We start from the raw sequence: 12,712 nt of genomic DNA on the forward strand, positions 1-12,712 counted from the left end.
TGCATGGCTCTGCTATGCAGAGTCATACAAAGCAGTGTGCAGGAGCTGACAGGAGAGAGATCTGTATTGTTTACATCTCCCTGGTCAGTAATACTCCAAGATCAACGGGTGCCAGCAGGGAATTGCCGGCCAGGACTCAGTGATTGATAGCAGATGCTGAATCTGCAACATATATATAGGTGATTTTGTGTACCTGTGCCGCCCTGTAGCAGTATTTCTGCCATAGGGTGGCTCTGAAGCAGTTAACCACACACACACTATAAGAAAAAGATCTGTATGCTTACCTTTTTTTAATCAAGTTTGGTCTGGTGATGTGATCCTACTGCTCCGGCTCCCCTATGTAAGGGCTCTGCCTTGGATGTCACAAATTTTGTGCCTTGGTATTTTGTGTCACATTCTTTATTATTATGTACCATGAGTTGCACATATCATTTTTAGTATGCGTTACCTGAGACCTGAAAATAATTTCAATGGTTCCTTTATGATAGAAAGGTTAACCCCTTGACGCCGACGTCACATAAATATGCGGCCTCACAAAACTGGGCTTTTTTTCTGTGGGGCCCCATATTTGCATACCTGTCTTTGTGCTGGGAGCGTGCCGCACTGCGTGCTCCCAGCACAAAGACCGCGGTATCACTGAGAGCCCCGGGTCCTGTTCTAACGATCGGGACCCAGGACTCCCGATTCCGGGTAACATGATCACTGTGATAGCCTCTGATTAACTATCACAATGATCAGTCACTGTGCAGCCCAGCCCGTTTTTTTTTCACTCTCTATGAATAGAGAAGAGAGATACATTGTATCTCTCTAACTCCTAACAGTGAGAAAAAAATGTTTGTAAAAAAAAAAAAAAAATATTAAAAAATAAAATAAAAAATAAAGAAAAATTACCTAGATCAAGGTTTGATCTATTTCAGTACCAGGGTTATTGTTTGGGTCAAGGTCAGGTTCAAAAAGTCAGGGTCAAAGTTCAGGATTTAAAAATAAATTGGTGTTAGTGTCAATGTCAGTGTGTTTTAGGTAAAAAAAAAAAGACAAAAACAAAATGTGCACTATTGTTTCTGGGCTGTACTACGGGTACAAACAACAAATAACATACATATATATGGTATTGCTGCGAACGTCAAGAGCTGGAAAATTTATTTTGGGTTGTTCTTTGGTGGTAGGTTATGGTAGTAACAAGAAACACAAAGCTAAATTAAAAAATATATATTTTTTTACTATTTTGGGCCAGTTTTCCTTTGATAATAAAAAAAAATCAGAAGATATCCATTACCATTTACCACCAAATGAAAGCCCAATTTGTCCTGAAAAAAAAACAAGTTATAATTCACCTGGATGTACAAAGTAGTTGTGATGATATGTACGGTTTTACTAACACATGTCAATGTTGCAAAATTGCGCTGAGGCATTTAGATTTGTTTTACCCTTAGGCATGAAGGGGTTAAGAATGTCTGGTTTTTAAAAGAAGCCACAAAGTACAATATACTACATTCTATCTGCAGAAAATATGGCAGCATTCATTGACTAGTCTATTGGTTGCTATGGTGATGTTTCCCAAGGGAAGAAGGCAGCCACTGAACACTATCAATTTCCAGGGGGAGTAAACAGTCACAAATATAAAAATAAATAATAGTACACAATCTATATGTTATGTGTTATTCATTACCAATGTTCCCGTTATGAATTAAAGATATAAATAAAGATCAGTGTATTGATGATTGCACGCAATCAGATTGTACTAGCTGTTAATACATATCTAACCTAAGAACAAAAATGTAATATATACAGTGGGTATAGAAAAGGATCACACCCCTTTAAAATAATCACATTTTGTTGCTTTGCAGCTTGAAATGAAGACAGACACAGTTTTTTTTATCCAGCTGTATTTACTCATTGCAACTTATAACATCCAAGTGAAAGATATCACACCAACATGTTAGGAAAATATAAAAAAAAAATAAATCAAAACCAGATACACAGAGTTGGGAAAAAAGGATCAAACCCCCTCTTAAAAATGACTTGTAAACTCAATCAGGTGTAGCTAATCACCTTCTCAATGGCACACAAAGCCATTTGACTTTCAGCTGTGATCAGCTGTGGTCATTTTGATTAGCTCAGCATGAAAAGAGCTTTCCTGGAGCATTTCAGTCTCTGATAGTGCAACTAAAGCAAACAATCAACTGTGGGTGGCAAAGCACTGTCAAAAGATCTCCAGGATAGTTTTTTTTTACCTGGCCATCCTGCCAGTGACATATTTCCTAGCCTAGGGTGCAACACTCACTCAGATGCAACACCTCCTGCGCTCAGGGACCCAGATCAGTATAGGGTAGATGGACCAATACTATTAGAAAGTATGGAAGTTCGTCCAGGACCGATTGAAGGCTGTGCAGCTCTAACACGAAGCTGGGGAAGCTCGATACAAACTGTAGTGAAGAACAAAATTTAATACAATATTTTATTCAGGTAATTTTATCCGATTTTTGATGGCATCTATGGACTGGACATAACCCTTTGATGTTCACCTTTCACATACTCCTTTTTATTTATTTAACATGTACACACAATTTTAGTCACGTTTGAATGAATATTAGTATACGTATAAAACTGTGTCATCTTTTTGGCATGTTTTCATTGGTAGTTATATATCTACAATTGTATCTATATATTGATATTTCGATGTTTTATTTACATATATTTCTATGTTATATACATATATTTTTATCTTTGTTGTGATACATTGGCCCCACCTCCTAGGATGTGCTGGTCCCTCCCTTTTGGGAGGGCTCACACATTGATACTGACTTAATAAAGAGGAAGGTGTTCTCAGTCTGGTTAGCTCAGATGAAGAAGGGACCCCCCCTTCGAAACACGTCGGCGTCACTCTGAGAGTGTCCCCTCCATTGGGATTCGCACGTGTCTCCTTGTCGTATGATTTGGTTTTGGATTATACATGCCTGTTTTATTACTACTTTTGTGAGTATATTTCCTCAATCAACTGTTTACTGAGGTAATGCGCTAGGTCGGTGCGCTGTTTTTTGTTCTTCACTACTGAAAACCTTGTCACCCTAAGACAGCAGACGTGCCCAAGAATATAGAATGCATCCCCCTCTCTTCGTCTTCATAACATGGGGGGAGTTCTGTAGCTCACAAAGGTTAACGGGGCGGAGCTGGTACCACTATTTTGGATTTTCAGTGCAGCAGAGGCATTGTGTTTTCAGCTCACACAAGAAAGTATGAGCTCAGTGGATTTGTCAGGATCAAAATAGGATTTTCGATTTACCAGTAATTCCTGGAATAATGTACAGGACACAGGCGTCTCTAAAGTTGTTGTAAACCTCAGATATGAAAAATGAACAAAGCATATCCCTACATAGTGTGCTCTTGTCTCTATTAAGAGCACAAAGTACCATTCTGTCTGCTGCTGCTTCCTTCCTTTGCTATCAGCATGAACCATTCCTGACAAGTTTTCTTGACATCAAAAGAAAAAATGGTGACAGGGAAGGGAGCTCCAGCAGATTGACAGCCTCAGCTCTGTTCCTGTGAGCTGTGTGGAGGGGGGGGGGGTGTCCCCTCCCTCCAATCAGGGCTCAGAACTCTCCTCACCGAGCTCTGCAGAGTATAACTTCAGATCAGTGCCCACTGCTTTTCAGAGCTAACAGATCCTGTGTAAATTCTGCACTTTCAACAGATGTGGAGAAAAGAAGACTTCAGATAGACAAATACAATTTATGTAGGAGGATTCGTTTTATATCTGTGTATTGTCTGAGGCCACATACAGGTGTATGTAAGGGTTTACAAACTCTAAATCATTATGAACTTCAGGTGACTGGACGCTGGAAAAAGAAAGGCTGCAGGAACATTCTCCTATTGGGAAGATCATAATAACAGAGGAGAAAGTACTGCATCCTATACTGTACTCCAGGAACCTGAGGAAGTCACGTAGTCTGTGACGCAACGCATCAGTGCTTGGAGCCGAGTGACGTCACGTCCAGTCGCAGCTGAGACTGGAAGGAGAATATTCCATGCATAGCTGGAACACAGCTTAGGGCAGATAAGCCTATTTCATTTATCTCTATGCGAGTGGTATTCTTTTATTATAATAAAACGTCATTTAACTACTACACCAGGGTTTCTCAACTAGGGTTCCTCCAGAGGTTGCCAGGGGTTCCTTAAGAAATTAGCAATTTTTGCCTCTCAGGTAAGTTCCCACTGACACCGTTGATCTTTTAAGCAATCTGTAAGGGGTAATTCTTCCCAATGACCACAAGTGTAAGGAGCATTCTTACCTCTGACAATCACACTAACGTATCATAAATTGTAGATAAAGCCATTTTAGCAGGGGTTCCCCGAGACCAGAAAGTTACGTCAAGGGTTCCTCTGCATTGAAAAGGTTGAGAAAGTCTGTACTAAGCTATTGGTGGCCCCTTTTCTCTGTCATCTACTTTTGAGCTTTTGTGGCTGATGAGGAGAACCTGTACAGTATGGGAGAGGAGGAAGAACAGGAGCCAGTGTGAGGAAAAATTTCCACTAAGCAACTATGACCTATATGAGAATTTGGGTCTAACTGGTGAGCAGTCATTTCTTAAGGGAATGAAGTTTGTGATTCACTACACGTAGATTTATCTGAATACATGGACTGTTTACTCAAGAGAGGATAGTTTTTAGGACTTTATCATTTATGTTGTGTTTCATAGAGTGTTGTCCCATCTATATGCACTTCACAAGATACTTCAGTGGGAGAATTATTATACTTCTGTTATTTTATATTTACCATTGTGGTTATGGTCACAATTCAGTAGAAGTTCCTAGTTTGTGGTTTGCGCTGCACCACTTTTTACTATATAATTGAGCGATATTGTGTTTTTGTGCATTAAGATTCAAAAAAGCGTATTTTTTCAAAACATTTGCATTTGAAAAATCGCTGCACAAATATTGCAACACCCACCATTTTATTCTCCAGGGCCATTGCTTTAAAAAATACACTGCGAAAACACATGAGATCTCAATGGGTAAAAATATCATGCTGGATATCTATACTGATATGGACTGGTGAATGTGTTAGAAAAGTAAGGATGCCCTATTGTTTCATGGAAATTAAAATGATCAACCTACAGAGGACTGAATTCAAAGACACCCCGAAAATCAATTTTGCTGAAATTTCATTGCACAACTCAAAATGGTGCTCAATAGTTTGTATGACCCCCACATGCTTGTATGCATACCTGACAACTTCGGGACATGCTCCTAATGAGACGACGGATGGTGTCCTGGGGTATTTCCTCCCAGATGTGGGCATCACTGAGCTCCTGGACAGTCTGAGGTGCAACCTGGTGGTGTCAGATGGACCAAAACCTGATATCCCAGGGGTGTTCTATTGGATTTAGGCCAGGCGAGCCTTCATCCTCCAGGAACTGACTACATACTGTTGCCACATGAGAATGGGCATTGTCGTGCACCAGGAGGAACCAAGGACCCACTGCACCAGCGTAGGGTCTGACAATGGGTCCAAGAATTTCATCCCGCTACCTAATGACAGTCAGGGTGCCATTGTCTTGCCTGTAGAGGTCTGTGTGTCCCTCCATGGATATGCCTCCCCAAACCATCACTGACCCACCACCAAAATGGTCATGATGAATGTTACAGGCAGCATAACATTCCTCACAGCTTCTCCAGAGCCTTTGTCACATGTGCTCAGGGTGAACCTACTCGCATCTGTGATAAGCACAGGGCACCAGTGGCAGACCTGCCAATTCTGGTGTTCAATGGCAAATGCCAACCGAGCTCTATTGTGAGCAAAGGGCCCACTAGAAGACTCTCAGGCTCTCCCTCATGAAGTCTGTTTCTGATTGGTCAGAGACATTCACACCAGTGGCCTGCTGGAGTCCATTTTGTAGGGCTCTGGCAGTGATGATCCTGTTCCTCCTTGCACAAAGGAGCAAATACTGGTCCTGCTGATGGGTTTAAGACCTTCTACGGCCATGTCCAACTCTCCTAAAGTAACTGCCTGTTTCCTGGAATCTCCTTCAAGCTCTTTATACTGTGCTGGGAGACACAGCAAATCTTCTGGCAATGGCATGTATTGATGTGCCATCCTGGAGAAGTTGGACTGCCTGTGCAACCTTTGTAGGGTCCAGCTATTGCCTTATGCTACAAGTAGTGACACTGACCCTAGCCAAATGCAAAAACTAGTGAAAAACAGTCAGAAAAGATGAGTAGGTAAAAAAAATGTCACTAGCCTGCACCTGTAAAACCATTCCTGTTTTGGGAATTCTCATTGTTTCCGATCTAGTGCACCTGTTAATTTCATTAACACCAAAGCAGCTGATTAACAACCTCTCTGCTACTTAACTGACCAGATCAATGCCCCAGGCGTTTAATTGAATAAAAAGTGTGCCTTTAATTTTTTTTTCAGCAGTGTATATAATGTTTGGGAGTGCAGAGTAATTTTCTAGCAAAAAAATGTTTTTTCATGAAAACAAAAAGTGGCATACATGAGCAATATGCCATTTAAGTGACAACTTTGTGTAAAAAAAAAAATTGTCATTTTCCATAAATTTGTGGCAAAAAAAGATCTTCCATGAACTCATCAGCAAATTCCTTGGGATGTCTACTTTCCGAAAAAAAGGTAATTTGGGTTTTTTTTGTACTGCCCTAGCATTTTAGCACCTCAAGAAACGTGATAGTCAGTCAGAAAGTAAAAGCTGCATAAATTCCAGTATATATAGCATAGTTCATAGATGCTAAAACTTTCACACAAACCAATTAATATACACGTATTGGGATATTTTTTTTTTTTTTTTTACTGAAGACATGTTGTAGAATACATTTGGCCTAAATTTATGACTAACTTTGAGTTTATTGGATATTTTTTATAACCAAAAGTAGAAAATATCTTTTTTTTTCAAAATGTTCAGTCTTTTTCATTTTATCACAACTAGGTTTTTTATTTTTTTTTTGTGGTATAAAATACCACCAAAAGAAAGCTCTATTTGTGTGGAAAAAGGACATACATTTTCTTTGGGTACAGCATTGCTTGACTGCTCAATTACTAGTTGAAATACCGCAGTGCTGAAAAGAAAAGAAAAAAAAAAAAGGCCTGGTCAGGAAGGGGGAGTAAATCTTCCAGAGGACAAGTAGTTAAAAGAGGAGGGGATGGTAAACCCTGTTAAATATGACCCTGTCCCAACTTTGAGAGGTGTTGCTACCATTAATTTCAAAATTACCTTTTTTTTTCTTAAAATAGTAAATTCACAATTTAAACATTTAACATTATTTTCTTTTGTGAACACAATATGGGTTTATGAGATTTGCAAATCATTGCATTCTGTTTTTATGTCGATTTTACACAGTGTCAACTTTTTTGGGAATTGGGGTTGTACTATGATGCTTACAGACTCTGGGGCTGGTGGACAGATTCTTTTATGTATAAGTAATCCTAAAACAAGCGACCACCACGTCCACCAAAGACAGGTGCTCATATATCTACTAAATAGGGAAAGGTTAAAGAGTGGGAAATAATTTGGCAAATGAAAAAAAAACAGGTCATCGAATTACTATGAAGAAACCTTAGTAGAACATGTGCTTGCTTTCTGTGCCCCATACAACTAGCCCCAACCCATTCCCTGTGTGGAGGGGAGAAAAGATCAGGCACTGTGCATGGCTCCATCTATTCTCCCCTCTCTTCCTCGTCACACAGCTCTCAAGCAGCAGCAGAAGCCATTGGCTCCTGCTTCTGTCAATCAAATGCAGGGAGGATGAAGTGGGGGGGGGGGGCAGGGCTGTGTAAGTCTATTAAGCATGGCGGGGGACCCAAGAAGAGGAGGGTCAAGGTCACAGAGTAGGTGAGTATAACACATTTGTTATTTAATTTAAAAAAATGTTTTGACTTTAGTAACACTTTAAGATTTTTTTTCTCTAATGCATTCTATGCATTAACCTTCCCGCTGACGCCTCCTGGCACTTTAAGAGTTTCAGAAGCCGGGACGGGCGGGGTTTAGGGATCATGTGACCACCGTGACGCGTCATCATGGCGGTCACATGATCGGGAAAGGTCCCAATCGAAAGAGCAGATCGGGACCTTTCCATGAGTACCGGACATGTGTGCTGGGAGAGCAGGGTGCGCGCTCTCAGCACATATGTTTTTGTTAATTGCACGCAAATGTGCGGCGGCTCGGGGTCTAGGCCCAGATGCCAGGAGGCCGCACATTTGTGTGCGGCCGGCGTGAAGAGGTTAAGGTTAAAAAAAAAAAACAAAACAAAAAAGTCCAGCCCCCCCTATCCCCCTCTAAATACCTAGCTCTTCTTTTGATCCAGTGCTGTGCCTGAGAGTAGGCACAGAGGCAGCAGCAGGAGCCATTGACTGCTGCTGCTGTCAATCAAGTCTTGTGAGGAGGAAGCAGGGGTCGGGGCTGGGCTATGCTGTGTGTGTCTATGGACACAGAGAGCCTGGGTCAAAAGAAGCCTGCATGTCTGCCCCCATAGCAAGTGCTTGCTATGGGGGTAGAAACAGAATAGGGGGAGCCAAGAGAGCCAGTTGGAAACCACAGAAGAGCAGGCGAGTTTAACATTATTTTAACTCTTTTGCTGCCAGAGCCAATTTTGCATACATTTAAAAACTATTTCAAGCCTGAAGATTACATAAGACCCCCAAAACATATTTTCTGAAAGCAGACACCCTAGAGAATAAAATAGTGGTAATTCCGATTTTTTATGTCACACGATATTACCGCAAAATTTAAGTAAAATAAAACACACCAAATAAAAAACAGAAGTGATGTTATACAGATCGCTTTCTGGGTCACAGTGTCCGCTCTCCTCCCTCCCCCCGCCATGTGGTCCAAGGGCAGCCGAGGTTCAGAATACATAGTGGGGGCACGCCACTACTGAAGGTTTGTGGAAGCAATCTGACAGGAAGGAGCCTGCCTGTCAGTTGTAGACCTCCTCCACCCATCAGAAAAAGGGTTAAAGGATACACTCACCTTTCCTAACATATCACATCCATATTCAGAGTGTAACATGTTACGAAAGGACCACCCCCCACTAGCTGTCACAATTTAAAAAAAAAAAAAATGAGTTCTGTGAATGGTAGTTCTGTGAGTTCTATGTGGTAGTTCATAGATTCTTCCTGTCAGTGTGTACCGGCTTGCCCGTGTGAGGTACGAGCACACAAATACACTGACAGGTCTGCCAGAGTCCTGCAGAGCACTAGCGATCTGCTGATTGCTGGTGCAATGCTTTCCAGACTCACAACACAAAAAATATTAAATGCACATTTTTTTTACTTGCAGAAAAAAAAAAGTTCATTTATCATTTTTTGTTAAATGGTTAGCTTATCCTTTAGTTACAATAAAATCTCTGATGTGTTTAACCCTTTAATGTAAGTACCTCCTAGCCCTTTAAGGGGTTTCTGATGTCAGAAGGAAGGGCGGGGTTTCTGAGCATGTGACCGCCGTGATCATATGATCAGGAAGCTCCCAGTCGCAAGTAACAGGGCGCACACTCTCGGAACAGCTGTGTTTACATTCTGGTACACATATATGTGGCCTCCCAGCATTAAGGCCCATCCGTCAAGAGGCTGCATATATGTGTACTGTTGGCGTGAACAGGTTAATAATGCTTTGAGTTTTCAAGAGCATGCCACTTGCACCAAATCTTTGGTCAAGAAGGATGCTCTAATTTCAATGTCTCAGTGACTGCTTGGAACAGGCTAGCTATGGATCCTTCGCTGGAAGTAAGAATCCTCTACAATTAACCTATGATGAAAGAATTGGCACTGGGTGATAAACATCAGAGACTAAGACATGGGAAGGTGGAGGCCAAGTCAGCACCTCAGACTTGTGTTTCTCAGACCGTTCTTGAATTCATCAGACCAGGCCCCCATTGCTCTGTGTAGAGTAAAACAAAAAAACAAAAAGAGGGCGAACCGGCCTAGTGCATTACCTTAAAAATGTCTTTATTAAATGATAAAATTAGGTATTCTACTAAAAAAAAAAAATGACAATACAGTCAAAGGTACATAGAATAGGAACCGCTCAGTCCAATCTGCACTACGTGTGTGTCCGTAATGGAAACTCTGGACCTCCAACAGGCTGACGCGTTTCAAGGACTTGCCTCTTCCTCAGAGCCAACTCTATTGCTCTGTGGTCCATTTCTGATGCTCATGAGCCCATTGTAGGTGCATTTAGCTGTGGACAGCATGGGTACACTGACTGGTCTGTGGCTACGGAGCCCCATAAACAAACTGCAATGCACTGTGTGTACTGACACATTTCTATTAGAACCAGCATGAATGTTTCAGACATTTGAGCTACAGTAACTCTTCTATGGCATTGGACTACATGGGCCAGTGTTAGTTCCCCCATGCATCAATGAGCCTTGGCTGCCCATGACCCTGTCACCGTTCTTTTTTCTTCCTTAGACCACTTTTGTTAAGCCTTGACCCCTGCAGACTGGGAATATGCCACAAGAGCTGCAGTTTTGCAGTTGCTTTGTCCCATTTGTCAAGTCAATACAATTTGGCTAAACTCCTTATACTTGTTCATTTTTTCTGCTTTCAACACATCATACTCAGGTTCAACATGTTCACTTGCTGCCCAATATATCCCACCCACTTTCAGATACCACTGTAATGAGATAATTAAGTGTTCTTGCATGACAAGACCACTTACGGTTATCTCACATATATATTCTTCTTATTAGAGCCAAATTTACCACCCTAACTCCTCCCACAGTTTTTACACTACATAGACAGTAATATAACGAAACGTGCGGATTGTTCCCTATTGGTGTGCTATTACTTTGTGGAACGTTTCGCCAAATGGTTCACAAAATATCCATGTTTTTGTGGTGAAATTGGTCCCATAGGAATGAATGGCAGAATGTTCAAAACTAGGAGTGGGAGCTGACAAAAGCTAGAGTGTGAGCTGAAAAATCAGGACATGATTTCTAAACTGCCATCACTCCCTCATTTTTAAGCCCACCTACACAAATCTTATATCAAAACGTTCAGCTATCCCTGCTGCCACTAAAAATGCCCACGGCTAAGCCATAGTCCTGATAGTTTTCAAAATATGACCTTTTGTTTGCAACTCACGCCGCCCATTGACCTTTTCACAGTTACTCCAGCCACTCCAACCACACAACAGTTACTCAAGCCACTCCACCCAGTTACTCCGCCCACTCCAGTTGTAGACTACTGGTGGAGGCAAGAACACTTCACACAATTTCCCCAGAAATTGTAGCTTTTCTAGTTAATGTTATTCACTTTATCTGCCAATGACCATACTGTTATGGCAGATCGGTGTTTATAAGAAATACACAAACACCAATATTCAAGAAATACACATACTTGTATTTAGACACTTTTCAACCCTGAGTTCCAGCTTCAAAGCCCATCTCCATTAAAAACGATTTTAATGCATATCTCGGCAGATCAGCATCTACTATAATTCTAATGGAATCCGAACACAATTTCTTTGTATGGGGAAAGAAAGTTGTCTCTGTCCTTTCATTGCTGTCCATGTCCCTGTTGAGCGGGACTTCTCAAATGCAGACAGCAAAATGTATCCTTTATGAGAGCTACTATTTAAAACCTTTGCTTTCTGAGTCCTTACCGACGACAATCCCTTGTCTTCTTGTTCCAGTCACAGGAATCCCTGGTACAAAAACTGAAGAGAAATTCCTCTAACAAAGACCACAATGGAAACTGAAGAGAGGATCTAGCCTTCTAGGAAACAAGTTTTAGCCCTTTGCAAAGAGTTTTTCAATTGTGCTCACTGGGACAGGAAAGAGAAATACCCCTGAAATCCTGACTGAGGTTTTAACTCTTCCTCGTGCTATACAAAATTATAACAAACAAGTTTTGGCCAGAGTTGCATTCTTAGTGATTTTATACAAGACCAGTTTACACATCATAAACTATTAACATTTAGAATGGTCCTCTATGCATATTGGATTCAAGTGTGGAAATTTCCATTCACTTCCTGTACCATAGCCAAAACAGGAAGCGAGAAGAAATCCCTCTAAAATGAAGGTGTCACCAGAACTAGTGTCCCCTTTGAAAGATTTCCCCTCTGTTACTGTTCTGATATCAAACCAAAATTTAGGATTTTCTTTTACTTTCACTTTCCATGATAAAACGTAAACTTGACAAATAGCGACGGTGAATCAGCCTAACACAGGGCACAGACACTTATACGTTAAAGTGTTACTAAACCCAGGACCCTGCGTTCACTATCTGGTCTCCCACAGTACACAGAACATGGGAATGCAATTATTTTGGTAAATAAAAACTGCTAAATACCTTTTCTCATCAGAAGTTAGAGCAGTCTTGTGACTTCTATCAGTGTTCAGCCAAGCACTAGCTAAAGCTTGTAGGAGGAGTTTTCTTTCTGCTCTAGGAAGATGCAAAACCCCTGACCTCTGTCTGGGCAGTGCTGATTGCCCCTGTGCTGATCACATGTACTCTCCGAAGAAAAAAAAACCCTCTTCAGCACCAAACTGAGCATGTGCAAAATGCCTACAGTTCAGTCTGTCTTACCAGGAGATAAGAGGTGGTCGCTTAAACAAGGGGAGGAACAGAGCAATCGGGATCAAATGGTCTTTTTACACAATGCATGTATAAGAAGCATGCTTCACTGCATATACAGGCTGATTTTACTGTTGTGGGTTTAGTAACACTAATGAAAAGGCATGGATTGTATGAAACATG

This window comes from Staurois parvus, unplaced genomic scaffold (genome assembly GCF_062004578.1).
Source record: "Staurois parvus isolate SC_StPar_1 unplaced genomic scaffold, SC_StPar_1.0 ptg000454l, whole genome shotgun sequence".
Classification (NCBI taxonomy): domain Eukaryota; kingdom Metazoa; phylum Chordata; class Amphibia; order Anura; family Ranidae; genus Staurois; species Staurois parvus.